Here is a 27336-nt window from a genome sequence, read left to right as displayed (position 1 = left end):
TGTTGGGTCATTTTAATTTGAACTACTGCTTGTGGGGATGTAGAGGGAGCAGTGGATTTTTTTTCCTACAGCTGCATACTTTCTCTAATTCAGCAGAATATTATATCAGGAGTCCTGCAGATCCCTGAGTTAGTTATCATCATATAAATGTATTTATTCTAGGCTATGTAATCAATGTGTTGAATTAAGTGGAAATGGCCAGGAGTGTAAGCTTCTTGTACTTGCATTTTTAACTGAATGCATCATAATTTAGCTGTACATTATCCAGTCTGTGAAGAACTGTCATTTATCCACATTATCGTATTCATTTTCAAATTTTCCTCTTGCTGCAGCTTGTCTCAGGCCATGCTCCAAAGGAACCAGAAACAGGCCCAGCAGGTGCCAGCCACTCTCAAGCACACACCTGCTGCCTCTGCCCAGAAAACACATAGTCCTGTGTGAAATTATAAACAGGATGGGTGAGAAGGGCAAAGGGGATTTACATCTTCTCAGTTAAATTTTTACTTCTAAGCGTCTATCTCCTGCTCCTACATGCTATCAAGCAGCAAGCAGACATCTCTATACGTTATGATCTTACCCTGCCCTACCCTTTGTTTTTCATTAATCAATCTTTTCTAAATAGTATTTGTTAAAGACTGCATAAGCCAACATCTTTCTCTTCACATAAGAAGTGGAGATTTGAATCAAATAAAATAGAGCTGATGGAACGTACGCAAAAGGACAAACCACTGCAGGAAGATATGGGTTGAACAGCTGAATGAAAGCTAATGCTGAAGCTCTCTCCTGGAAGGAAGGATGGCAGAATCTGGTCCCATGTCCAAACCACACAGCCTCTTGATGTGGGTTTTGTAGTACCTAAGATGGTGAAGGTGACTTTCTTCAGCTAAGAAAACTTGCATGATATCTGTGGTCAGTGTAATATGTCTGATGTGAAAAGGAAAACAGAAATAATTGGGAGGCAATTTTAAACTCAGATTTGAAAACGTTATAATATCATATATACTAAACTGCTATATAGTTTTGGGCTGCACAATACAGTGTGCGGTATGCTAGTGAATGTGCCTTCTGGTTAGAATCTCTGGCCCATGGGCTGTTCTTTTGAAGGATATGGAGAGCAAGGTGGTACAAGTCATGTGAGAGTGATACTTGGATCTTAGCTAGATTCTATTAGCTAGGTTTTGAACTGGTATTGTTATGATTGTCTGTAATGACTGTCTCTCAATGGATCTTCTTTAAACTCCTCGCAGTGTGTTTATGCCATGTCCCACTTCACTGTCTGCCTTGTGGCCTTGCAGAAGAAGGCATCCTCTACCACATATCCCAGTCTTGCCATCATTCAACACCTGAACCAGCATGAGGCACTGTGCAGTATTCTGTACTAAGCTGAATCTACAGCTGTATAAACTAAATGTTTGGCACTGTTAGCTCTTATTTAGGTGGGTATTATTTTTTGACATGAGATATCTAATTAGTTTCAGTAAGATAGAATAATAGTTGAAAGACAAGATGATTAAAAAGACATGCTGGGTGACAAAGAAGAAATGTTTGTTATTACAAAAGTGTGGCTGGGGTCTTTAGTTTTCAAAAGACTGATGAATGCATTCCAGCAAAATGTTCTGAGTGGGAGGGAGGGAATGTCATCCAGAGCAGATGTATGGTGGTGGTTGGTGCCTGTAGGTCAGAGTCAAATGCCAAGCGATAGACAAAAGGCATCCACATCCCCCTTTGATACCTCCCTTTGAATGAAGAGGAGTGCATTTCTGGAGCACAGGTACTTGCTATTTGGTTGAATTTATTATCACAAGAAGCTCCACAATAAAGCAGGATGTAAATTTGATGCCATTAGCCAGGCCATGAAAAAACATGACTGATAAAGGACAGATTATTTTTGCATTCAAGGTCAAGCATTTAAAGAGCTGTTTTGCAGAGACAGTGGAAAATTACAGAAGCGGGATTTTTGTTGGCCACTTCAGCCCTTTAATCTCTACAGCAAAACTGGAAATAGGTGAAAAATCTGGCCCTGCTTGTGGCTGTTTTCTTATCCTGTCAGCATTTTGGACTCGTGTTACAGGTCTTCTGTTTTCTTTATAATTATTTTAAAGGATGAATTCTGTGGGATGTGGAACTTGCAGGTTTGTCCACACTGAAGGTTCAACCTTTCTTCTTTCATGATGCATGAGTAACAAGCTTTACTCAGCCCCTGCACAGACATGGAAGCATTTCTCAGCACTGTCCTGAGAGGCTTTCTCTTAGAAAGACGTTTAGCCTCCCTGCTTCCCCAGTCCTTGGCTTTTCAGCAGCAACTGCCAACAAATTATTGTTGAACACTTTCCAGACAGCAGTAACTTTCAGTCCCCAGTTTATAATAATGCAAAATTGGTATTCTGCTGTCAACCCCTGGTTTATAATAATGCAAAATCGGTGTTCTGTTGCTGGAATGTCTTATTCATTACGGGCCATGTCCAAATCACTTGAATTTGAAGATGTGGTGATGCACATCAGCTAATTTGCCAGAAATTGCCTCATAAATGTGCAATTTGCCATACTGGCAACATGTGATTTACGAAGTCTCCTTTGCAGACCAAAATGCAAGTTGGTTTATTCTATGGAGTTTAAGAAAGATAAACTCTCAACCAGCAATAAAACTGAAAGGGAAATAGATACCTAATTCTATAAGACACAACTGAAAATTCCCATCTATTAGTGCTGAAAACAATATATCTTCATAAATATAGAATTGGTTCAAACAGCTTGTTCTCTCTCTCTCTCTCTCTTTCTCCCACTCTCTCTTGCGTATTTGTCTTTTTCTCTCTCATGATCCATTTACTTAATTTCTGGAACGATCTAGAGATGATATCTAAGGTCAGAACTGTCCTTATCCACCTGTGCAGTACAGATTTTGTACCCACCCCCACCAATGTCCTTTAAGCATATATTCAATTAACCTCTATTAAGTACTATGTATACAGGAGTGTGTAGGCAATAGAAGATCTCCTACAGTTGTTTTGCACTCATCAGATGAGGATAAATACAGGGTATGACATGACCCTCCAAGGCCCTGGCATAAACCTAGTAACATACAGACTGGATTTTTTTTTTTTCCTATATTTGTAGTTGACACTGATTTGACGAGGAAATTGCCTGAATTATTAACAAAAAAATCACACACTGATTTTCCCAACATGATTTCACATGATTGTGTGGTCATGTGCATGTACACTTACATATATATAGAATCATGCAATCATAGAATTATGTGAGTCGGACAAGGCCCTAAAAGGTCATCTTATCCAACTCCTTTGCAATGAACAGGGTCACCTGCAGCTACATCAGGACTCTCGGAGTCCCACTTAGCCTGACCTATGCTGTATTACATTTTGTTTGAAGCTTGTAAATGCTTTTGTCCAAAAAAAACACAACAAACCAAAAACAAAAAAACCCAAACCAAACCCAACCCAAACCAAACCAAACCAAAACAAACAAACAAAAAAAAAAACACAAAAAAACCCCAAACCCAACAATAGCTAACTTTGATATAAAAATGTATAGCACTTAACATGGAAACATGCAGTGGCCTGGATTACATTTATCCTTGTACTAAATCGATTGACTTCCGTGACCCTCTGTAAAGGAAATTTGAGCCACTTATGAATTATAGATATAACTGTTACTTTATGTCTTCTTGTAAATATTTGCTTAAAATGATTTAACATATGATTTTGCTTTATAATTTGTAGAAATGGCTTCTTACAGAAGTTTCTGGTTATGAAAGGTATCCCAACACATTAATCTTTTTATGTCTATAGCTTTTCCAGGCATGTGTAATGTGATTGCTTCCCTGCACGTTTTTCTCATACTATATAATGGGAAAATAATATTGGTATTCCCTCATAACCATATGGGGAACATTTTAGAGTATGTATTACACACAGCATATCTCTATGTGAAAACAGAACCACAGTTCATGACCCAGTATACTGTCAATGGGTCTGGTACTGCCTGAAATGCTATAAACTTAGAGTTGTACCCTTTCTGCTTTGTTAAAATAAGTCCATTGGTTTGAATGTAAATGTGATTTGAATACCCTAGTGAATAATGGATTAAACAACACATTCCAAGATTCTTTGTCTTTTCTGGTCCTTTGCTAGCTCTGTTTAATACTGTTAAACTGGTTTAAACATGAGAGAATAGAAAGGCTTATCGTGTACCTTAAAATATTATAAGTACTGTTTTGGGCAAACTCAGGAAAATAACAACAACAGTACTTGTACAGTGCTAAGGTCTACGTCAGGCAGTACTGGCTTTCAAACATTAACACTTCCAACAGGCTAGATTCCCTGCTGATTGTAGTGTAATGAAGTTTACATAAAGCAGGAAGTTAAATCTATTTCCATACCAAAAGACAGTGGGTTGAGAAAAATGTAAAGTCACTAAAATAATAATGAAACAGAATGGGTGGAAGAACACCCCCTGCAGCAGGCCATGTTAATTACCCTTGCAGCTGGGAGATCGATTTGCATATATATTCTTTGAAGCCCATCAGGTATGAATTGAACCACTGAACTGTTACATTTGATAATCTAGCTCTACAAAGCACTTTTGCTAAAGATGTTATGTTTCGTAAGACTAGTTATTTTTCTATCTCAAAGTAAAGAGCTGTATTTAATTTGTTCTTGTATAAACAGTTCTGTGTTTGTGACTTCCTGGAGAACCAGGTTAGCAACACAATCTCATCAAATGTATTGGTACTACTGATTAAACACAAAAGAGATACAGTCAAATAGCCTTGACAACAAATGGAAACAAGAAAATTAAAACTTAAAGCTAGTGGTGACAAGCATGACACAGGGGATAGTTAATGAGATATGGAGCTTTTCAGCTCCAGGACATGTATTCCATTATGTCGTGACAAAATAGTTGCCATCTGATGGCTGCTTCATGGCCTGAATGAACCTAGTGTGTGGTCCCAGGAACTTCAGAAGTCCATTTGTTTTGCACCATCCGTATCTGTAGCATCTTGATGCCCCTGCTGCAAAACTGTTTGCAGTGATTAGTAGCAGCTTACCACCTGTTGGCAGCCATTTCAGGAGAGCATATGAGATTTATAGAGCTGCTTATCAGTCTGGATAATCCAGTATTGCTTGATTAATACCAGTAGAGCCCATGGCTTCTATGGAACAAAACTAGTGAGAAGAGAGCTACTGCATGAAAATGAATTTTACACAGGAATGGGATACAAACTAAAATTTGCTTGTTTTAGTTTAACAAATCTGTGAGAACCATGTACATGCAGCTCACCTGATTTCAGTTTTTTTTCTGAGGATTTTTTTTAATAAAAGCAGTACATTATGTGAGCATCAGAAAACCATTTCACTATTAACACATTCCTTTGAACACAGATGAACACTGCCTCCTCAGAAATTTCTCAGCATTGGATCTAGGGCAGGGCTTTTTAAATATAATTTCAGCAAATGTTGATGAAGTACAAATGGTCAGTTGACTGTGATCAAGAGCCTTAGGAACACATACTTTTGTTTGTTTGTTTGTTTTTAAGCAGTACATACTAAACTGTTTTAAGAGGGCTGCTCCAAAAATAATGCTTCCTATTTTATTATGCTGGTCCATGATATCAGGGGTGGATTTGTCCATACACTGTTGGTATGGCAGTAGACGCTGGAACTTCCCACAATTATTCCATTACATTGTATTGCCATGAGACAGATGGCAGCAGAGAGGCAGTCTGATAAAACGATGTCTGACATGGAAGTGCATATGAAGCAAAGGTGTGTTGTTGAATTCCTTCATGTGGAAAAAATTGCACCCATTGAACCTCATCAATGCTTGCTAAGTGTGAATGGAGACCAAACCAGCAGAGCTGACCACTGTTGCCACATCTGCAACACACCACCCACCACCTAACTGTGCTAAAATCCACTGGTGCAGATTTTTTGTGAGTGCATTGTGAAGGCTCTTGATCACTGCTGGAGAAAACACATTGCTAATGGTGGTGAAAAACAGCATTTTGTAGCTTGCTCTATCAAATAGTGGTATTGAGCTCTTTATACCTGTTACTTTCTGTGTAAATAGATGGGAAACATTACTTTTGGAGTGACGTACGTGGATCTAGTTTGGGGAACTTGAATTGATCTTGTCCATTCTTTCACTTTGAGACTAATTAAATTGCTACTTTCTTTTCTGAGTTTGTTTCTTTGTATGACTGCCATGGATTCTTGATAGTTTTTGGGGAAAATTTTATACAGAAGTCCTGCCTGTCTTTGCTGATATAACAAATCACTAGATTGTTTTCCCATTTCTAACTGTGATGGGATACTGGTCAAGAATAATTAGGACAGGATTTGGTGTAAGATTATTTGAGAGTACTGTTAATTAGTATTTGTTTCAGATTAATAGTCCTAAATCTCCATCATCCACTACCCATTTAACACAATGTCTTATTACAGTTCGTTTTCTTGGACTTTATTTTTCCTTCAAAGTGTAAGCACTGTTGGCCCCAAAGCCAACTTCTACGTTTCTCATTGAACTGCATATCATTTGCTAACAAATCTTTTCCATGCATCTAGTTGTTACTAGCAGTTGGTTAAGCTCAGTTGTGTTATCCTTTCATTAGCAGTGTGAGCATCATTGGACAAATTGGAGTTTTGGGACTCTCTGAAGAAGTAGAGTTGAAAAGACAAGTTGGGACTCTGATCTCACGGAAAGCTAGATAGAGTTGTATGCCTACAGAAGACAACTAAAAAAAAATCTTACTCAAAATAAACTAGGAATCAGAATCAATTCATCTTTTAGTGAGAATGGGCAGGGTAACAAATACAATAATGGAGCTTGTATTTGGAAAGAGTGATAAGATTTGCTTATTATTTATACCTTTCTACATTAGTATCACTCTTCTTCCCCACTTGTATATAGCCATTCAAAATAAAGGAGTAGACTGATACATTTTTAATACTCCTTAATATAACAAATCTTCTGCATTAAAGATGTTTATTTAATGATCATATATTAAAGATAAGCGTGTTTCTTTCTTTTCCTCACAAATAAAATTCTCCCAGACTAGGAAGAACTGCAGATAGTTATAATGCAAATCATGCCTAGAAAAATAAACTCCTTCTGTATTATCTAAAACTCTTTGAGATTTAATAGAGCCTTATATTCCTTGATCAAATGTGCAAATGATGTAGTGCAAACAAAACATTCAGTTCATGACTGAGAAAGGAAATTGTACAGTGGGACTTGATGGAAATGAACTTTTTGAATGATGTCCAGTAAATGCAATTATTCATGTAGTACATCTAAGATGTAGAATTCTGTAGTTTTTATTTCTCTCAATTTTCCTTTATTTTACTAGCAATTATCTTATAATCATATCATAAAAACATAGAATGGCCTGGGTTGAAATGAACCTTAAAATCATTCAATTCCAACCCCCATGCAGTGGGCAAGGCTGCTACTCTCTGTGTCAGGCTGTGCAGGGCCCCATCCAATTTGTCTTTGAAAGCCTTCAGGGATGGGGCATCCACAGCTTCTCTGGGCAGCTGATGCCAGTGCTCCACCAATCTCTGAGTAAAGAGTGTCCCCCTAATATCCAACATAATTCTCTCTTCTTTTAGTTTAGAAATATTCCCCCTCATCATTATCAGCCTATATAAAAAGTTGGACTCTGTGTATTTTATAAGCTCTCTTTATGTACTGGAAGGCCTCACAGAGCTTTCCCCCAGATCTTTTCTTCTCTGGGCTGAGCAGAGTTCAGCTAGCCCTGAGCTAGTCCCCTAGCCTTTCTTAATAAGAGTGGTACTCCATCCCTCTGATCATCTTCATGTCCTCTTCTGGACTTACTGTAATAGATCTATGTTTTTCTTGTGCTGGGATCCCCAAGTCTGCGTGCAGTATTCCAGATGTGGCCTCATAAGGACAGAGAAGAGGGGGAAAATTCCCTCAGTCTGCCTGTTGGATACCTTGGATACCTCACTTTGATGTCACCCAGGATGCAGTTAGCCTTCCGGATTGCAAGAGCACACTGCTGGCTCACGTCCAACATTTCTTCCATCACAATCCCCAAGTCCTTCTCTATAGGGCTGCTCTTCATCAGTTCTTTTTCCAGTCTGTACATGTCTGGGATTTCTCCTACATGAACAACACAAAAAGGAGGATGAAAGCAATGGAAATAGGAAATACATAAAGAAAATATTCACTGATACTGTTTTTAACAGAACTTATTGATGGCAAGTTGAACTTGAGTCAGCAATGCACCTTGGCAGCCAAAAGGGCCAACCATATCCTAGGGTGCATCAGGCCCAGCACTGCCAGTTGGGCAAGGAATGGGACTGTCCTGCTTTTCTCTGTGCTGTATGGCTTTACCTGAAGCACTGAGTGTAGGTTTGAGTGCCGCAATATAAGGACATTAAACTATTAGAGAGCATCCAACGAAGGGCTATAAGATGGGAAAGAGTCTGGAGGGCAAGGTGTAAGAGGAACAGCTTAGGTCCATAGGTTTGTTCAGGCCAGAGAAGAGGAGGCTGAGGGGAGTCCTCATGGTGGCCTGCAGTTCCTCATGAAATGAATAGAAGGGCAGCTCTGATCTCTGCTCTCTGGTGATATTGACAGGACCCAAGGGAATGTCATGGACCTGTGCCAAAGGAGGGTCAGGTGGGTGTTAGGAAAAGGTTCTTCACCATAGAGTGGTTGGGATCTTGAACAGGCTCCCCAGGACAGTGGTCACAGCCTCTAGCTGCCAGAGTTCAGGGAGCTTTTAGACAATGCACTCAGACATAAGGTTTGGTTTTTGAGTGGTCCTGTGTGGGGTTGGATTCAGTGATCTATGTGAATCCCTTCCAACTCAAGTTATAATTCAGAGTATTCTATGATTCTATGATTACAAACAGCTTTTTTTCTTTTTTTGACATTTCCATTCTTTATGTATTTATTTTTAGAGATGCTATTCACTGAATTTTTGTGCTGATTCTGTCTGAAGTTTTCTATCCAAAAAGCTTTTTCCTCCTGCTCTGTTAGGGTCATTCTTGTCCTCTCTCTGGTAGGTCCTGCTGCTTCATCATAGACCGTTTATCAGATTCACTCACCTTTTTTTCACTCACCTGTTCTTTTTTTTTTGTACTATGTAAATTATGATTCACAGCAATGTTGCTCATATTTATAATAAATGAATTTTAACTGTTACCAAATACTTGTAATCTTATAATTGTACTGAGTTTTTGCAAAACATCAGATAGGGAATTGTGTAGAGTGTGATTGTACCAATAGAATTGTGAATACTGTAATTGGAATGAACAACAAGAATGTTAGTGCGTATAAAGAAAGATAGAAACCATGAAGATTTGCCATCAGAATGGCTTCTTAGCTGAAGAGACTCATACTATTTACCTTTCTTGTATGCTGAAGTTTAACTAGAGGCATAAATTTCAATGGTATTTATGAAATGCAGCATGTCAGATTCAAAGGTGAAGAGTTCAAGAGTAGTGTCAAGACTTTGTGATATCACCATGAAATCTGGAAAAAGATTAAATAAACCAATCAGATCAAAGGTTTATTTATTTGTTTCAAGCTACAATGACAAAGCACAGAGAGAATGTTAAGAAGCTATATTTATTAAGCATTTGCAAATAACATTTACCACAAGGATTTCAGAAAATGAGAGGTCATCTGAAAACAAGACAACCTTGGTAGCAAATCATGAGGCTCTGTTTGTTGAGTTCCTTCTTTCCCTGGTGGTAACTACTTGTATTGTTGTTTATCCTTCAGGCCATTGCTGCTTTATCAAGGACAATTTCAGATTGAGTTATGGGTGGGATGTTATAATAATAGTCACAATGATGATGATAATGGTAAATATCACGTCTCCATTCTCTGCCTGTCTTATTTATTCTGAGCAAATATTATCTTCCAGGCTCAGGTAATTTCTTCCTATCTTTTAAGTTTAAAATGGTACTAATTCATAAACTAATTTCAGACTGTCACAGAAAAATGTTGAAGATCATCATCTGACACCTCTTTCTATATTACTGTTTACTGGTTGTGTTGGTGAGAAATACTGCCCACCGTAGGTTGCCATTTAGTTAGCTGGTGCTGTAAATGCATCAGTATTTAGGTTTATAGCCATGCTGTTAGAGTTTTACAGGACACATGATACCTGTACAACTGAGTACAAATCTGGCAGTGTGCTTTGCCATTTTATAAGAGATATAATTGTGTTGTGCTGACTTTTCAGCTCCATGTTTAACATGTACACTTTTTATAGCAACATTCAATTCTTAAGTTTGTGACAAAAGGAGAATAGAAGAGACACATTTAATTTTATGGTCTCTCACCTCTACATCTCCATCTTCCAATCAGAAAAAGGAAACATTAAATTAAGCTGGTGGGGAGGAGAACAAACCAAATAAAAGAAAAAATGCTTTAGAATTCCTTTCAAAAAAGTGTTAGGAATGCAGCAAATTTACATACCATGAGATAGTCTGGACAAGTAATGGAAATAAAGTAGTGAGTGTCATTAATCAGGAAATCACCGGAGCTGAAAATAACCCACCTTATTGTTCTACATTTTGTACCAGTTTATGGTCATCGTTGCTGACAAGTTTTGTGTTGGAAAAGTGCTTAATTTGTACCAAAATACGCACTGTATATTTAAAGATGTTCCCTAGCACTCTGATGCCTCCTCTAGTACTTTTTTTGCACCTTGTGAAATCACATTCTTTTTCAGCAGTATTCTTAGGGCAAAAAACATATCTCATGTCCTTCCACTGTGTTTTCCTGATACAACTCATTTTATTTTAGTCTCTGCACTTGCTGTTGGCCTTGTTTTGGCTGGGATAGAGTTAATTTTCTTCCTAATAGCTGGTATGGTGTTGTGTTTTGAATTTAGAGTGAGAACTAATGTTAATAAAACTGAGTTGTTGAAGAGTGGTGTTTACACTGAGTCAAGGATTTCTCAGCTTTCAATATGACCTTGCTAACACAGAGCCTGGAGGCTCACAAGAAGCTAGTAGTGAACACAGCAAGGGTAACTGATCTAAACTGGTGAAAGGGATATTCCATACCATACAGTGTAATGTGGAACAATGAAACTAAGGGGAGCTGGACAGGGAGGCCATTTTGGGATATTTGGGAAATGGCTGGGCATCAGTCAAATGATGGTGAGCAACTGCTTTGTGTGTGACTTGCTTGGGTTATTCTTTGTGTTATTGTTTTCCTTTTCCTTTTCCTTTTCCTTTTCCTTTTCCTTTTCCTTTTCCTTTGCCTTTGCCTTTGCCTTTGCCTTTGCCTTTCCCTTTCCCTTTCCCTTTTCCTTTCTCTTTTCCCTTTTCCTTTTCCCTTTCACTTTTCCCTTTCCCTTTGCCTTTTTCCCTTTCCCTTTCCTTTCCCTCTTATGAAACTTTCCTTATCTCAACTCAGAAGTTCTTTCACTTTTCAATTTTCTTTCCCATTTTACTGTGGGGTGGAGGAGAGTAAGTGAACGGCTCTGTAGAATTTAGCCAGGTTAAGCCACAGTAGCTATTCTCATAACGCTACATCTTTCCTTTCATCCTCAGACAAAGTATGATTTTGTTGTAGTAGTGATATAATATTACTCCAGAGTCCTTACATTCAAGTGGAATTCATCTCTTTAAACATCCCCCCAACATGTCTGGTTGCTGATATATCATACAATTCACTCTGTGTACAAGGGCAGTTCCAAAAGGAATACCTCTTAATTTATTATGTTGGCCTGCGATGTCAGAGGGGGATGTTGGTGGTATGGCAGTAGAGGCTGGAATTTCCTCCTAATGTTCCCTTACATTTTGTTGCCATGTGAGAGATGGCAGCTGAGGGGCAGACTAATAATTTGGTGTCTGACCAAATGCAATGAAATGCATATGAAGCAAAGTTGTGTCACTGAATTCACTGATGATTTCTGAACACTGATGGCAACAAAACAGTGGCTGTAGCACACAAGTGATAGCTGGTGTGTTTCAGCAGAGATGGCAGCGTTATGAAAGTCAAGCCGTGGCTAGCCATGCAAACTTTTATGACTGTGGGATGCAGACTCTTTTTAATTACTGGTCAAAATATATTTGAAATGATGGTGACAACGCTGAAAAATAGTATTTTGTAGCTGAGAATTTTCTTTAACAAATCTTTGTGCTCTTTTTATCTGTTGTAGTTTTCCATGGAAATAAATGGGAGGCATTACATTGGGAGCAACCTACATAGAACTACATGTCTTACTGCCACAATTCATAAGCAGAATATTGACAAATTCCTCAAATTATAATAATCTGACAAATCAAATTGCAAGAGTTTTAGATAGGACTAGTTCAGATGTTGGAGTTGAGGTCAAAGAAGTCTGTACCATTTTGAATAAAGGCAATTATATTCATCTGGCTAAAAATTAGCCTATAATCTGTTGGGATGTGATGTCTATATTGAAAACTGTTAGAGGCAAAGATCTGAAGTTTTCTTTGTTTGCAGAGATCATATCTAGCTCTTCTGAGCCTCTAATTCTAAACCTCTTGCACCTTGAGTTTTTTGTTCAGTTTTGGGCCCCTAACTACAAGAAAGACACCGTGGCCCTGCAACTTGTCCAGAGAAGAGTGATGAAACTGGTGAGGGATCTGGAGCACAAGTCTTACAGAAAGTGGCTGAGGGAACTGGGATTGTATAGTCTGGAGAAGAGGAGACTCAGAGGAGACCTTATCTCTCCTTACAGCTACTAGAAGGGAGGTTGTGACAAGGTGAGTTTTGGCCTCTTCTGCTGCATAACCACTGATAGGATGAGAGGGAATGGCCTCAAGTTGCACCAGGGGGGATACAGGTTAGATATTAGAAAAAATTTATTCTCTGAAAGAGTGGTCAGGTACTGGAATGGGCTGCCCAGGAAGGTGATTGAGTCACCATACCTGGAGATGTTCAAGAAATTTTTAGATGTTGGGGCATGGTTTAGTGAGGAAATATTGGTGGTAAGTGGATACTTGAACTGGATGATTTTGGAGGTCCTTTCCAGGTGTGGTGATTCTATGATTCCAAAAGAACCGTTGCTGCAGTTTTTCCAAATGTTTTAAAACTCTAGGTGGATTACAGAGAATGTTAAATTGGCTTTGAATAGATTTCAAAGGAGAACGCAGTGATATGTTTGCCAAATGCTAAATGAGAAAGTGTTACGTTAAAATCTCACATGGAAATACATGTATACCAATGTGAAAATCATTGGTATATTTAGTATTTAATATATTTGTTCAAGTTCTCTGTCAATATTTTGGATATATTTAGAGCTCTTTTAATATTATTTTTTTAATAAAGAAATTACACCTCGGACTGAGAAGTGTATTTAGTACATGATTCTGGAGTTTCAATTTCTGCACAAAGCTTAATTAATGGTTCAGAAATGACGGAGGTTCTCTGCTCCAGCAAAGAATTAACCTGAGTTTTGAGAAGAGAGTTTAATAGAGCTGTACAAAATAGTACTTCAGTATTCCTTCCCAACCAGTTATTTGTGCAGATGTGTATTAATGAACTGTTATAAAGGTAGTGTGATTTCTGTCTTTTCAGTCAAAGAGTGATGATGACAAAGATTTCTTATAGTGCTTTACTATTAAGAAACACTAGTGTACTAATTAAAAATAATTGCATAACTTTTAAGAATAAACTTCTTAAAATTATTAGGAAAGGGGAAACTTTATTCCCTGTGAAGAAGAAGCATGCTTGTTCTTGCTCAGACATTATCTGAATCTGTTAGAACTGCTCACATCAGAACGTGGAAATCAGAATGGCTGGAAATGTTGATACTACCAGAAGTGCTATCATAGATGTTTAGAGAAATGTAGTTGCTTACTTATAAGCATTTGTTTATGCATATTGCTGAAGTTATATCAAAATATTTTTGCAGAAGCAAAATTTGACGTCTGCGACTAGAGTTCTGTTTTCTTTCAATGGCAAGATTCTAGGGATTGTTCTTAGTCTTACTGGGTGTCATGAAGCCGTGAGTCTTTCTTTCTGGACATATGTATCAGGTTTAGGCATTTAATTGACATTTCTCTTTAAAAAAAAGTAGCTGCCTTAATGTCTAATGACTGATTTGCCCTTCACAATACGTAATTTGATAATAATTTTTTGATATACAAAGAAATGCTCATTCCCATAGAGAAATCTTTCTCTTTACTGAACGAAATGAGGCAGATTTACAGTTTTCTGGGCCAAGCTTATAAAAGGTTGTTACAATCGGAGAACATCTGTGGGAGTTAGGGATTCCAAATTCAAATTTAGGCATTCTTTGAGGTAAAGAATTTGCGATGCTCACTTTTAACTCTCCGAACACTCTTATGTTTTTGAAATATAGGCTAAAATAGAGACTAGGAGGCATATAAACTTGTATGATTCTCTGTACAGGGTTAGATATTCAGTTTTGCTATTGCTTTGTGTTTGTAAATGCTTTAAAATATAATGCTTTGTGCAAGAGCTAAACCTTCTTTTCATAGCTTAAGTAGTTCTAGTAAAATAGCAGATTTTCCGTATTCATTTTAATTACAAAAAGCGATTGATAATCTCTCTCTCTTCTTTGGGTAGAGAGAGCTTCTGATTTATACTTCTGTGCATCTTATTCTTTTTCTGAAAACCTATGCAAAGTACAAAAATTGAAATATTTTTCTTCATAGGAGCAGCATACATACAGGCACACACAAAATTCAGTGTCATTATGGCTCTATCCTTTTGAAAGCCTACTTTAAAAAAATAAGGACCTAGTATTTCTAAAGTCCTTAAGAAGGGAAAGAAGCTGCTGCAGACATAGTTGAAATGGTATGACAACATCCCATTACACATTTGCCCTTCAATTCTCCTTCAACACAAGTGAACTCTGCGTGATTTGCATTTTGTCAACTCAACTGGTGCCTCATGCTTTTCTGAAGGAAGTAAGTGTATTTAAACACTCACAGGTTATGCAGTTTGTGAAGATGGTACCAAACAGCTATGTATGTATGTACTCTAGAATATTTGTGTTTCAGATCATCTCATACTTTGCTGCTTCATAGCAAACATGCAGGAGGGGCATGCGAGGATGACAAAAACATAGCAGAGAAGCTTGGTGAAATCTTTCCACTGGCATTTAGCTCTGATACTCCAACACCTGATGCATTTCTGTAGTAGATACACTAGAATATGTAAGTCAATTTGAAGTAAGTACATCAAAAGTATTGGCTCAGTCAGGCAGATCAGACAGACTGGACTTGACTAGTCAAGTGGTGGACAATAAGCCACCAAAATTTTGGACATGTTTAGAAAAGTTGGTGAGATTACTTTTAGAAACAAGGAGCACCCAAGCAGAGAGAACAGGGCATCACTCTAATAATTGGTGTGCCCATATCCTGAGTTACAGAATCACAAATGGCCAGGGTTGGAAGTGACCTCAAGGATTATGAATCTCCAACCCCCCTGTCACAGGCAGGGCCACCAACCTCCCCATTTAATATTAGACCTGGCTGCCCGGGGCCCCATCCAATCTGGCCTTGAACACCTCCAGGACGGGGAGTCTTATGTGTAATTTGGTCTAGACATCTAAGAAGGGTGTAGCAGAGTTGAAAGAAGTGTGGAGAAAAACAAGTAAATTGTTTGAAGTGGTGCAGCAGCTGCCTTCTGTAGAGACACTAAAAGACTGGGAGACTTCATTTAGAAGCAGAGAAGGCTTTGGGAGAATATGACTGAACGCAGATAAGTCATAAACTGAATACACAGTGGTTGTTCATAAAATACCACAATATTAAGCCTGTGAGAACTTGAAATCAGTTGAGGTTTTTAAAGCTAGTGAAAGAAAGTTCTTTATGCAGACATTGGAGAAGATGGAAGCAGTCAGTAGTGGAAAGTTTATGAAGGGGTAAAACTCTCACAAATGAGCCCTTAGCGTTTTTTAAGGCTGGGCAGAGATGTATCCACTGACAATCTTCATAAAACCATTCTGAGGATGTGGATAAGAGGATTGAATTGCAGAAAGTGGCCAAGTTATGTGCTCTCTTTGAATGTCCACTATCGAAAGTTGCATGAGCACTCTCTTTTCCCTGAAGGAAATTTATTAAGTACCCTCAGTTTTATCCAGCCAAAGAGTTTTCTGTGTGGTGTTCTTCAGAGTACGTCCAAACTGCTCTTTAAACAAGACTGAAATCTTTGTGAATGAGGACTGCACGTTCCTTTGCAATTCCCAGGCTACTTCATCCAGTGTGGAAGGATTATGACTGAATGATTCCTATGCAGAAAACAAAACAGCATACGGGTTCTGCTGTCTGATCAAGAAAAGGTGATATGTCCTGAAAAATTCATCTAGCACTAAGAATTCAGTATAATTCATTCAAAATAGTGGAAACAGTGATATCTTGGCTGGATGAAGAAAGAAACATACTGTTTTGTTTCTGCAGACAGTGAAATAAGTTACAGTTATGAACTAACATCACTGGTAGTTATATACAGCAAATTAAGGAGAAAGCAAAGTGTCAGCAGACTTCTGGGTGTACAGTAATAACAAACATAGTAGAAGAAATGGAATCCAATATCACATCTTATGTCATTTATATATTTGCCAATTTATGTTTCTGCAGGACTCTGCAATAGCCACTTGATTATGGCACGAGGTTACATATTATAAAATATTTTGGTGCTTCTTTCCAGAATAAGAAATACTTATATAAATGAATTAGAGAATTAATAGAAGGGTGCAGAAAACCTTAAAATCCTTGCTGCAAAGAGATTATAGGGAAAAATAATAAACAGATATCAAAGAGAAAAGGTATGTTTGACCTACTTCCGTCTGTTAAGTATAATAATTTCTACATCATTTTGAACAGTCTTGAAGCATCAAACACCTTCTGAATTTCCTAAATATCCAGCCTTAGAAAGCCTGATGTTGTACAGGGTAAATATTTAAATCTTTAAGATGGGTACTGATGTGAGTGGAGAATACAATCATAACAACTATGCATTGCAGTAAATGATAAAATGAGACTGTTGAGTTTTAGCAGTTCAAGAATTACATGGCATTAACAGTATCCAATAGGTCTTAGATGGAGAATCTTAGTAAAGGCTTTCTATTCAGACATGGTTTTATAAGTAATTTACATTATTTAGGTGTGGATATGTGTTGAGATTTTTTAGACTTTGCATTATTCCAATATTGACTTTAGTATATACCTTTGATAGTGATAACTCCGTTTATGTATGCAGTGATGATAGTTGCAATAAACTGAGTAACCTATGAAAAGAATTCCATATGATGATTTAAAAACAGTCAAATATTCTGATTTACAGCACAATTATGTGAAAAAAATAGATAAATCCAATTTTATATTACATAATAAAATAGTTTTTATTCAGGAAACTTATATAATAAAATGAATGAATTGAACATACTTATTTTAATGACAATCAAACAGCAATAAAATTAGGAACATGTTAAAGTGTTGTCCTGTATATTCCTAAAAGAATACTAAAATAATTCTAGAAAAATAATTGTTTTCTAAAAACTATTGTGTATTTGTTTAGATTTGATGGAAAATTATGATCACATAAAGCACACAGCATCAATTAAGTTTTTAGAGACGAAACACTGTGTTAATAGTAATATGCAGGTAAGTTAACTGTTATCTCACACTCTTAAATGTATTAGTAGTAATATTAAACTTCAATGTAACTGAAAGTACTGCTAAATTTAACGCAAATATCTGATTTTTAAATTGACATTAATTGAAGCCTCAATCTCTCTCTCCCTCCCTCTGTAATTGGTTAGGTTTGAATACTTACACAGCAAATCTGTTGTCATTTCAGACCCAGCATCTGTGTGCAGAAAACATTTCATAAGTCATTTCAAACACTAAAAAAATAAAGAAAATTTTATTGTGGATTAGAAAAATTTGTTGAATAAATTATATTTCCTGAATTATTTCCTCTTCTCTAATAAGCAGAAAGCCAGTAGAAAACAGCCATTGGAATATCTATTATCTTTTCATCCTTTTATCCTCTTGCAGTTCTCTTGGGGAAGCGTACAAATATATGCTGCATGAAATGTTATTAACTGACATTAAGTCTCTCATCCCCTTAGGCCGTGGATTTTTTCCTGCTAGTTTACTGACCATTAAGCAGTTCTTGTGGATGTGATCTGGAAATTATTGTATTTATACCTTATAGAGCACATGTATTAAACTGCTCATTAGGTTTTGATATTACATGACTTCATAAGCCTCATATGAGCTACAGCAGCAATTATGTTTTAATATAATGTGAAAGGGATAAACTACTGGTTCTTCAAACACGTGTCAAAGTCTTTTAAAATATTATCTGTCATCTCTCAGGTGTCTGTTTTAAACTCTTCTTCATGTCATAACTAAGTATGATTAAGGACAAAGCAAGACTGCCTGTTTTGAGTGCTGGAAGAAGCCACAGGGAATCCTTTTTCTCCGGCTGACTTGCACTGATGGCTTGTGCTTTGAGAGGGGAAATTAAGATGATGCTACATGTTCAGGCATGCTTCTGAAGAATGTTGGAAAGTTGTCTATTTAAGTTACTGCAGCAAAGGATTTGCTGATAGATAGCATGAGAGGTAGCATGGTAAGATGGATGTTATACCTATTGCACAGATGTCTCAGCCGCATTCTCCATCAATTATTCTGAAAATATTTTGCTGTTTGTACCCTTCTGCTTTATAATAGCACTAGCAGAGCAGCAACTACAGTACATCTATCTCCTTACTTTCCAGTTTTTCTCAAGTGTCTTAAATCAGAAGATTTCAACCAATTTTAATATTCATTCGATTTTAAACTTTTTTTTTCTCCCAAATCTTAAAATCTCAAAACTTCAGTTCCCCACAGGAAAAGCTAAAGACTATGCCAATACAAGAATCTCATTTTGCTTTGCACCTGCACTTTCTGTCTATTTTTATACTTTATAAAGCTGCAGTTCTTTCTACAGTCATGCTGACTGCATTAAATTATGTAAAGGCACAGTCTTGTGACACCTCTGAACCAACAGGCAGGAGAATACAAAATCTTCCTTTTGCTCTCACCCTGACTAAAAATTAAATTCCAAAAATTATATGCAAATAATATCACCACTCTCAGTTTAATGAATGGAATCAAAGAACAGCAAGGGCAAAGACATAAGTTTTATCCTGTGCTAGTACTGAAGAATTAGCACTAGAATTAGTATGAATTTGCATTACTAAATGGTCTTTGAATGACATGATAACTGAATGCAATTCAAGTTTGTTAATATTTCTAAACAATAGCATTGTTTTTTGCCTAAGGCTCAGGGCTGAAGCAAGTACCGCTGACTTCCCAGCCAAGGGTGACCTTGACAAATCACGGAATGTATCTGTACCTCAGTGTGAGACGGGGGAAATTAAAACATTTCCTAGCTCACAAAGAGTTTGGTAAAGCTCAGTTAATCAAAGTCTTTCAAGATCTTTAGAGAGGAGAATCTAGATAAGAACAAGTGTTATTATTATTACTAAAGTGGACCTCTCCTGAGCACTTAATTTTTCATTTTATGCAAACTTTTTAGCTTATTTACACTGTCAGCATACAGAGTGATAGATCCTTCCGAAGTGATTTGTGTGGAGCTTGTCAAGATACAGCTGTTTTTAGCATTATATCCCTGTTAGGATATGACACAATACATCATAACAGCTCCATCAGAGCCATTAGGGTGTAAGTTGTCAATGCATTATAAGATTACTATGCATTATAGCTGGTGGTGCTCTGATAACAATGAAGCATGAACACTGTGGTAGCATCTAGAATCCCTTTGAATACTGGTGTTGCAATATCTTTCTAATGAATCCAGCATTATCTTTATGTACTAAAATATTTTCTGTTGTGCGTGAAGAATGATTTTTTTTTTTTTTGTAAAATATGTAACTGTTACATTTTGTTGTTTGAAAAACCTAGAGAACTATAAATGTTTCTGTTTACAAAGTAAGTTGTTTCTGTTTAAATGAAGGGCAAAGCCTGCCAACAACTCTGTAAATATTAGCTAAATATGTCAAATATGTTCAAACTTTTACTGTCAGATAACTAGCCTTTCATGCCATGGACTTCAGGAAGATTTTATATACATGTATAAAGAAATAAATTGAAAATGCTATTTTATGCACAATACTAATGAGTATAATTAAGACTGGAAAAATGAAACATTCAAACAATTTTAAGTTGGTGACTGAAATACTCATCTGGTTTTCTAAACACAATCTAGGAAAGATATCAAGGAAAAGAATCAGCAGAACTTGCAGAGAAATACATAATACTGCTACATTTGTGCTTCCCTGTCAGTATAACATATGAGCATCACCCAATCGGTGGTGAATTCATGCTTCTCGTGCATTTGTGAAGGATCTCTTCTTAGGGAGAACTGAAACACTGGCTTATTGTGGATCACAATGAAGTCTGTAGCAGAACATGGAGGAAAAATCAACTTTGCTGTTGTTTTCGTATCATCACTATTAATCTAATTCAATGTTTGAAATTCTTTTTCACATTATTGCATTATTCCTGAAATAATGAACTCCAAGCAGGCAAACTGGCAAGCTGACCTATGATCAGAAAAGTCTGATAAATTTTCTAGGAATACGTACTCCAAAAGATACAAATTGAGTAAGAAAAGAAAACAGCCCAGTCATTTTTCATAAATGTGTTGTTCCAAGACTTCCTCATAAAAAATCAAATACTTTTTGGTACAGCAAAGAAAGGTAAATAAGATATGCATTCAAAGACCTGACACTTATGCAGAATAACAACCAGGGAAACATGCTGCAGTCCTTGAAGAAGACACAGAATACAAGTAAATAAAATACAGAAAAGGAAAGGAAAAATTAAAAAAAAAACAAAAACAAAACAATAAGGAGGAATGTCAGTGATATGACTGTGGCATGAATACAGTCTCCTTCTGTTATTACAGCAAACAGGAAAATGTTATAAATTGAAATGCTGTCAGATAAAGGCTAACATGGGGGAAACGACTGAAGAGAAGGCTTGCTCATCTGAAAGACTAGCTAACAAAATAACTTGGAAATAACTTTCAATGTTTTTTACTCGGGCTAGAGTAGTTTGCATGGAGGAGAGGAGAAAAGTCAAAGATGAATTGAATTTGCTCAGGAACAAAATTTCCACTCATAAAAATGGGAGCTTCTACTGGGAAGAAAATATATAAGAAATGCAGGGAATAATCTAGACTAAGTAGCCAAGAGCGAGAGCTCTGAGAGCAAACCTATCTTTGTTTCCTTCATGTAATGTATAAGATCCAGAAGTCTTCTTCAAATGATATTAAAGGAGGCTATCCTTATAGATGTATAAAGCCAAAGACAAAGTAATAGTGGAAGAAAATTAGAAAAGTTTATTCTAACACCCTCCCATGCTGAACAAGAACACTGAAGACTGTATTTTTTTCAAAAGCAACATTTGCTGAGACCACAGGATTTTTTTTCCAGAAATTAAATTCTTCTTTGCCCCCAGTACAAAGCCGAATGTCTTTTTTTCGTGGAAGGCTGCTTCTGAGCCACAACCCCTAGATTGTTAGAAACCTTGTTATTTCCAGCCTAAATTTATTCATGATCAGTCTATATCCATATGTGTTTGTGCCAGCACTGTCCTTTTGTTTTATTTGTACATCTATATCATGTATGTATTTGTAGATTATTTAGTATTTCAAAAGATAATATCATTATTTTTAAAAGAAATCACCTGCTGAGAATCTGAGGATAAAATTAGCAACAGCAACAGCTGTTTGATCATAAAGCTATTGTCTAAAAAGCTTATGAACACAGTAAGATGTGATTTCAGTTCACTTTAGGACGAAATAATATGCTGTATCTTTTTATTACTTCTATTTATGATGTTCAGTAATGAAATACAGTTAAAATAATTTTCAGGAAAACAGAACTTGATTTAAGAATAAAACAGACTGGATGAAGTCTTTATTCATTCATTAAAGCCAAGAGCCTATTCTTCAACCTTCATTCAAGGACCTAGATTATGTTTTCATCTGGCTAATTGCTTGGCTACAATATGTTTCAGTATGACAACTGATTGACAACTGCTTAACAACCAGCTACTTCAGAAGCAGATTTGGGCAAGTGGATTTTTAAGGGAAGGAAATTGATAATGTCAAGCTGAGAGAATGAAGAGTGTCCAGGTCTATGCAAACATACTGTTGAGATTTTACTGCTGGGTTGTAAGCCCTTCTGAGCAATGATAGTCCCTTTCCAGGTGCCTGTGAGCATTAACTGTCTTTAATGCATTAGTATATAAAAAAACCTGCATGTTTTCTCTCTTCTCTCTTCAAAGGAAAAATGCAGAGTAAATTTCAGTCTGTTGGAATCTTTAGGAAATATTACAGGGATTCTCCTGCAGCACTTTCATTCCTGTGCAGAACAAACTGAAGATGTGCAAAGCAGTGTATCAGAAATTCTGTTTCTTGGTTGAATGAAACTTCAGATTTACCTTCCTATTCCCATTATCAATTACCTGCAAACCCTCCAAGAACATTTTCTGTGCCACAACTGGACACTTTTTTCTCTACCCTCGACTGCTAAAGGGTTGGTACTCCATCAGTGATGAGCTGGTGTCTCATTTCTCTCTATCCCTCTGTTTTTTCTCTTGTGCATTCTGGCAGCGCAGGGCTCTTCTTTATTAACCTTTTCCACCTGAATAAGTCAGAACAACACATGACTTCTGACCTGAAGCAATACAGGCAAGTGAGTACGCTGGCTATCTATTTGTACTGCCTTTCTACACAAGGTTCTTTTCCTTAGTAGACATAACGTACCAGAGATGTATTACAGATAAGGGTAATGTGTCTGTCTGCCTGCTCTCCCTATAGCTCTGGGAGACAAGCAGGGTGAATATGAGAGTGCAGTGGTATGGGCCAAAACTGATGAGACTCACACAAATATTGCGAGATATAATGCTGTAGTGAGTATTGCTGTATGTAATTCAGCTGATCATAAACAGGATATAGTAGCTGTAAGAATATTGAACCTGAAAGTACTCGTAGCTACTCTTCTATTATTAAAAAAAAAATCATAAGCAAAGCATTCATTGAAGTCCTGGCTTTCATGCACTTATATTTGGTATTGTTATTTTAATCTCCTGACCTCGTTTTGTTTCTCTGTACTGTTTGTCTTCCCTGGAAATGTTTAACTTGCTAGGTTATAATTAGCTTTGTGTTATGGAGATACTGTGCTTGGCTACTGGGATTTTTTCCTCCAAACTAACCTGATCTTTATCAGTTATTTCTCAACATCTGCATAGCTCTGTGTCTCTCTTACATCTAAACAACTACATTTGGTAGCTTGCCAGCTCATGATGGCAACAGTAACTTCAAATAAATTTGAGGAAAGTTTACATCCCACTCAATGCACTTTATTCATGGCAATTTTTTTTCAAGTATGTTAAGCCCTGTGGGCTTAATCCTGCAGATGCTTTTAAATAGGCCCAACAGCTAAGGAGTCACCTCTTTAAAGCATTCTCTCCTTCATGTCTGTGAGTCTCCAATACATTCCACAGAGAGGCTGTTGACATTCATTTTCTTCCATTACACCCACAAAACATTAAGTTAAAAAAAAAATAAAAAATTGAAAGAATAATCCTTTCCTGCATGTTAACTCTGTATCTTCCTATCCTCTATACACCACCGTTATCTTTGCAAGTATCCTTGCCTTCCTGCATTCTGGAATTGGCAGCAGAGGCATGTTGAAATAATGACAATTTTTAGCCTAAATAAACTGCTAAAATACCTGCTCCACATGGTACTTGTTTCTCCCCTGAAATTGACAAATGACAAATTAATTCCACCCAGTGGTAATTTATGTATAAAACAACTTTGGAAATTAGCACAAAAGTAACCTTTATCTTCTGTGAAAATATATTCTGAGAAATTTGTGATAGCATCTTACTGGCACAGTAGTTAAGCATGATTGTTATCTTCATTAGCCCATGGGAAAAATCCACTTCTAAAGTGATCCTGAGTCTCATGCCAAATTTAGTTAGTCTTAGAAACATCTCCGTAAATTGGCAATTCATACTTCTATTCAGGCTTTTAACATTACTGTTGGCACTAAAAGGTTATTATTTAGGGGAGAAATATACTAACAATAAACAGTCTGATTCTTTCTTGATATACAACTATAGCACTTCAATAGGAATTAAGGATATTAAAGTTCAAACGCTAACTCTTCTGAAGAAAAGTGGAAGTCTTTTAGAAATCTTACATAGATTATCATCTACATGGATGAACATATTAGAACCTTTGCGGTTCTGTGAGTTCTCCATGAAGTGTGAGTTTAATTCAGTTGATTTCTGAAGAATGAAGAGCAATTTAAATAAAATGCACATAAGTTTAATTAATACAGACAATAGATTATTCTAATTTTGTCTGGAGTTTTCTATTTTTATTTATGATAAAAATGTATTTAATTATTGTAGTTTATTGTCTACGCAAAATGAAATTAATGTCTGTGTTGTGTATTATTCTGCTTATATGGCACAAATATTTGCAGATGTACACAGTATTTAAAGTAGCTCACAAAATCAAACTGATGCTTGAGACATTGGATACTTTTCTTAGGCAAATAAAAGCAGAAAATGTCCAGAATTAATATGTCAATCTTCTTAGAAAATATTAAATGGACTCAAAGAATATATTGTTACTCATGAAGCAGTAAGAGCATATCCTATTCTTATTTTCCTTATTATCATTATTCTTGATTGTTTCTTATACCTGCCTCCATTTTGGACTGATTTGACAATCTCCCACTCTTGGGCTGAATGCTTAATCAAAGAAGCAATGCTGCAAGAGCCAGCAGGCATGGTGGAATGATGTGAGTTTTGTCACAATACATGTCCACAAGACCTGCTCCAAGGATGCTCAGCAGAAAGGTAAAGATATTAAATGCAATTAGTATAGCAAAGATTTTCAAGTGCCCATATGAAATTCCTTTGGAAGCTTACAGTTTCAGAAAGCAGCCTTGAGTGTCTAGAGTGTCATTACAAGATATCTTTCTTCGCCTTAGCCAGTTCCTTGAAGACCCATTTCCAAAGAAGATCAGCCCCTGGGAACTAACTATTTCAATTCAGTGCTTTTCTAGAGTTCTTTCTGCATTAATTCACCAATGGCAGCTCCATACAAACACCATTAGAAGGAGAACAACTAGATGGAAAATCTTTAAATATTGAGAGGATCATAGAATCATAGAATGGTTTGGGTTGGAAGGGACCTTTAAGATCACCTTGTTCCAACCCCATGCTATAGGCAGGGACACCTCCCTTTAGACCAGATTGCTAAAAGCCCCATCCAGCCTGGTCTTGAATGCTTTCAGGGAGGGGCACATACAGCCTCACTCGGAAACTTCTTCCAGTGTCTCACCACCCTCATAGTAAAGAATTTCTTCCTAATATCTAATCTAAATCTGCTCTCTCCCAGTTTACAATCATTTCTTCTCATCCTGTCACTACACTCCCTTGCAAAAAGTCCCTCCCCAGCTTTCTTGTAGGCACCCTTCAGATACTGGAAGGCCGCTATAAGGTCCCCCCGGTGCCTTCTGCTCTCCAGTCTGAAAAGCCCTGTCTCTCTCAACCTGTCCTCTTAGGTGAGGTGATCCAGCCCTCTGATCATCTTCGTGGCTCTCCTCTGGACCCACTCCAACAACTTCATGTCCTTTTTTTGCTTGGAGCTTCAGAACTGGATGCAGTATTCCAGGTGGAGCAGAATAGAGGGACAGAACTACCTCCTTGACCTGCTGGTGGTATTCCTTAACTATTTTCAGGAGCTAAGGTCAGGAATGTAAATCTGCAGTGTAGGTGAATAGCACTAAGACCATGCAGAAAGCCCTGTCCATCCAACCCTGGCTGACAAGGCTATCACTACCACAGAATTCCTACATTTAAAGCAAACAAGTGTATTTTCATAGATATTGAATGTTTAATGTTTTGAAGTCTCATGAGAGACTACACTCAGTAGAGAATTAAGCAAGTCATGGAAGCTGATATGAAGCAAGTAAGGTAAAATACACAAATTGTCCAATTCTCATTGATGATATATCCAGGCCAAGAATTGAAAAGAATGCTGAAAAAGAGTGATTCTTTTTATTTTTTTCCTTGGAAACAAACTAATTTTATAGTAACGCATCTGATCTCACCATCCAAAGCAGAGAATACCCCAAGGTAACTAGATTCTCTCATGAGATGTTGCAACTGAGTAAATTGAAGCGGATAGAAATTTCATCTTGATTTACGAGACTTGTCATTCTTTTTTAGAATTAGGAGGCAAACAACCAGGATCTATCACTTGATTTATCATTGGAAGGAAGTCTAAAACTATTGGCACATATCACCTAGCAGCAACGAACATTACAAATTAAAGCCTGTCTCTTTAGAAAGACATAGCGAAGATAAGGTTCGGTAGCTCATAGCAATAAAATAGTGTCTGTTTACATGATGTTACTCATAAGGCAGATCTCTTGTGAAAATTTTTGCAAATTGCAAAAAACCAAAACAAAACATTTGAGTTTGTTATCAGATTGTTTTTTTGAGGGGATTGGGTTAGGGGTGAGGTAGCTATCTCTAGAACACCATTTTTCATCTGTCTCATATAAACTGGTTTAAACTTGATACATCTTTCTGTGTGTCAAAAACATTCAAAATCTTTAAACACTTTTTTATTTGTACTAATTTGCTGTAACTTTGGGGAAACCAAGATTTTCTTGAATTTTTGAGGAGAGATTATTTTTCTTATGCTTGGTTATTTACCTGTCATAACCACCAAGGTCTTCCAAAGGTTACAAACTCAAAAACATGAATATCTTATATTTACATTATACTATAAATTGGATTAAAAAATAACTACTTTCTACAAGCTTTATATGAGAGTATCCCTATAAACAGAAACAAAGAAAATCACAATTGACTGTGGGATTCCTTTGAATGTGCCCTCCTGAGACACATTTTCAGTGCAATGATGTTGCCAGTGATGAGAGTGTAATTTAGTTTATCCTCCTGAGTTAAAATCCATACAGAAAGTTTAAGCATTGCCTGCAAACAAACATAAGGAGGAATTTTTTATTGTTGTTTTCCATAATATAGAGAAGTATTTTAGATATTTTTAAGCATTATTTTTGGCTGGAGAAAAGTTTAATATTAAAGAACTAGGCATATAATTCTATGAAAATCTGAAAACTTTAAAGACTAAATCTAAAACGAAACAGAAATTTAAATTTGATATTTTATCCAAGCTAGATAATAAATAAAATGTAAGTTCTATTAGCAGCTGAACATCAAAAGAGATTTGAACATTCATTCTGTTCCA

The 27336-nt window shown here is 36.7% G+C and overlaps 1 long non-coding RNA gene across 3 annotated transcripts in view; it reads left to right on the top strand.

The window, feature by feature from the left end:
* The window catches only part of LOC146544980 (uncharacterized), a 55390-nt gene that overhangs the window by 8118 nt on the left and 19936 nt on the right, over positions 1-27336 (top strand). The window contains exons 1-3 of one of the 3 annotated variants that reach the window (XR_014881367.1): positions 10904-11165; positions 12534-12743; positions 17530-17610. The exons of 1 other annotated variant lie outside the window; for it this stretch is intronic. This is a non-coding gene — a long non-coding RNA (uncharacterized LOC146544980). Of the gene's footprint in view, positions 1-10903; positions 11166-12533; positions 12744-17529; positions 17611-27336 lie in introns of those variants that run through there. One more of the 3 variants, XR_014881368.1, reaches the window with a different exon arrangement.

Source organism: Meleagris gallopavo, chromosome 2 (assembly GCF_905368555.1).
Source record: "Meleagris gallopavo chromosome 2, MGAL_WU_HG_1.1, whole genome shotgun sequence".
Classification (NCBI taxonomy): Eukaryota; Metazoa; Chordata; class Aves; order Galliformes; family Phasianidae; genus Meleagris; species Meleagris gallopavo.
This window is presented reverse-complemented; position numbering and strand designations above follow the sequence as displayed.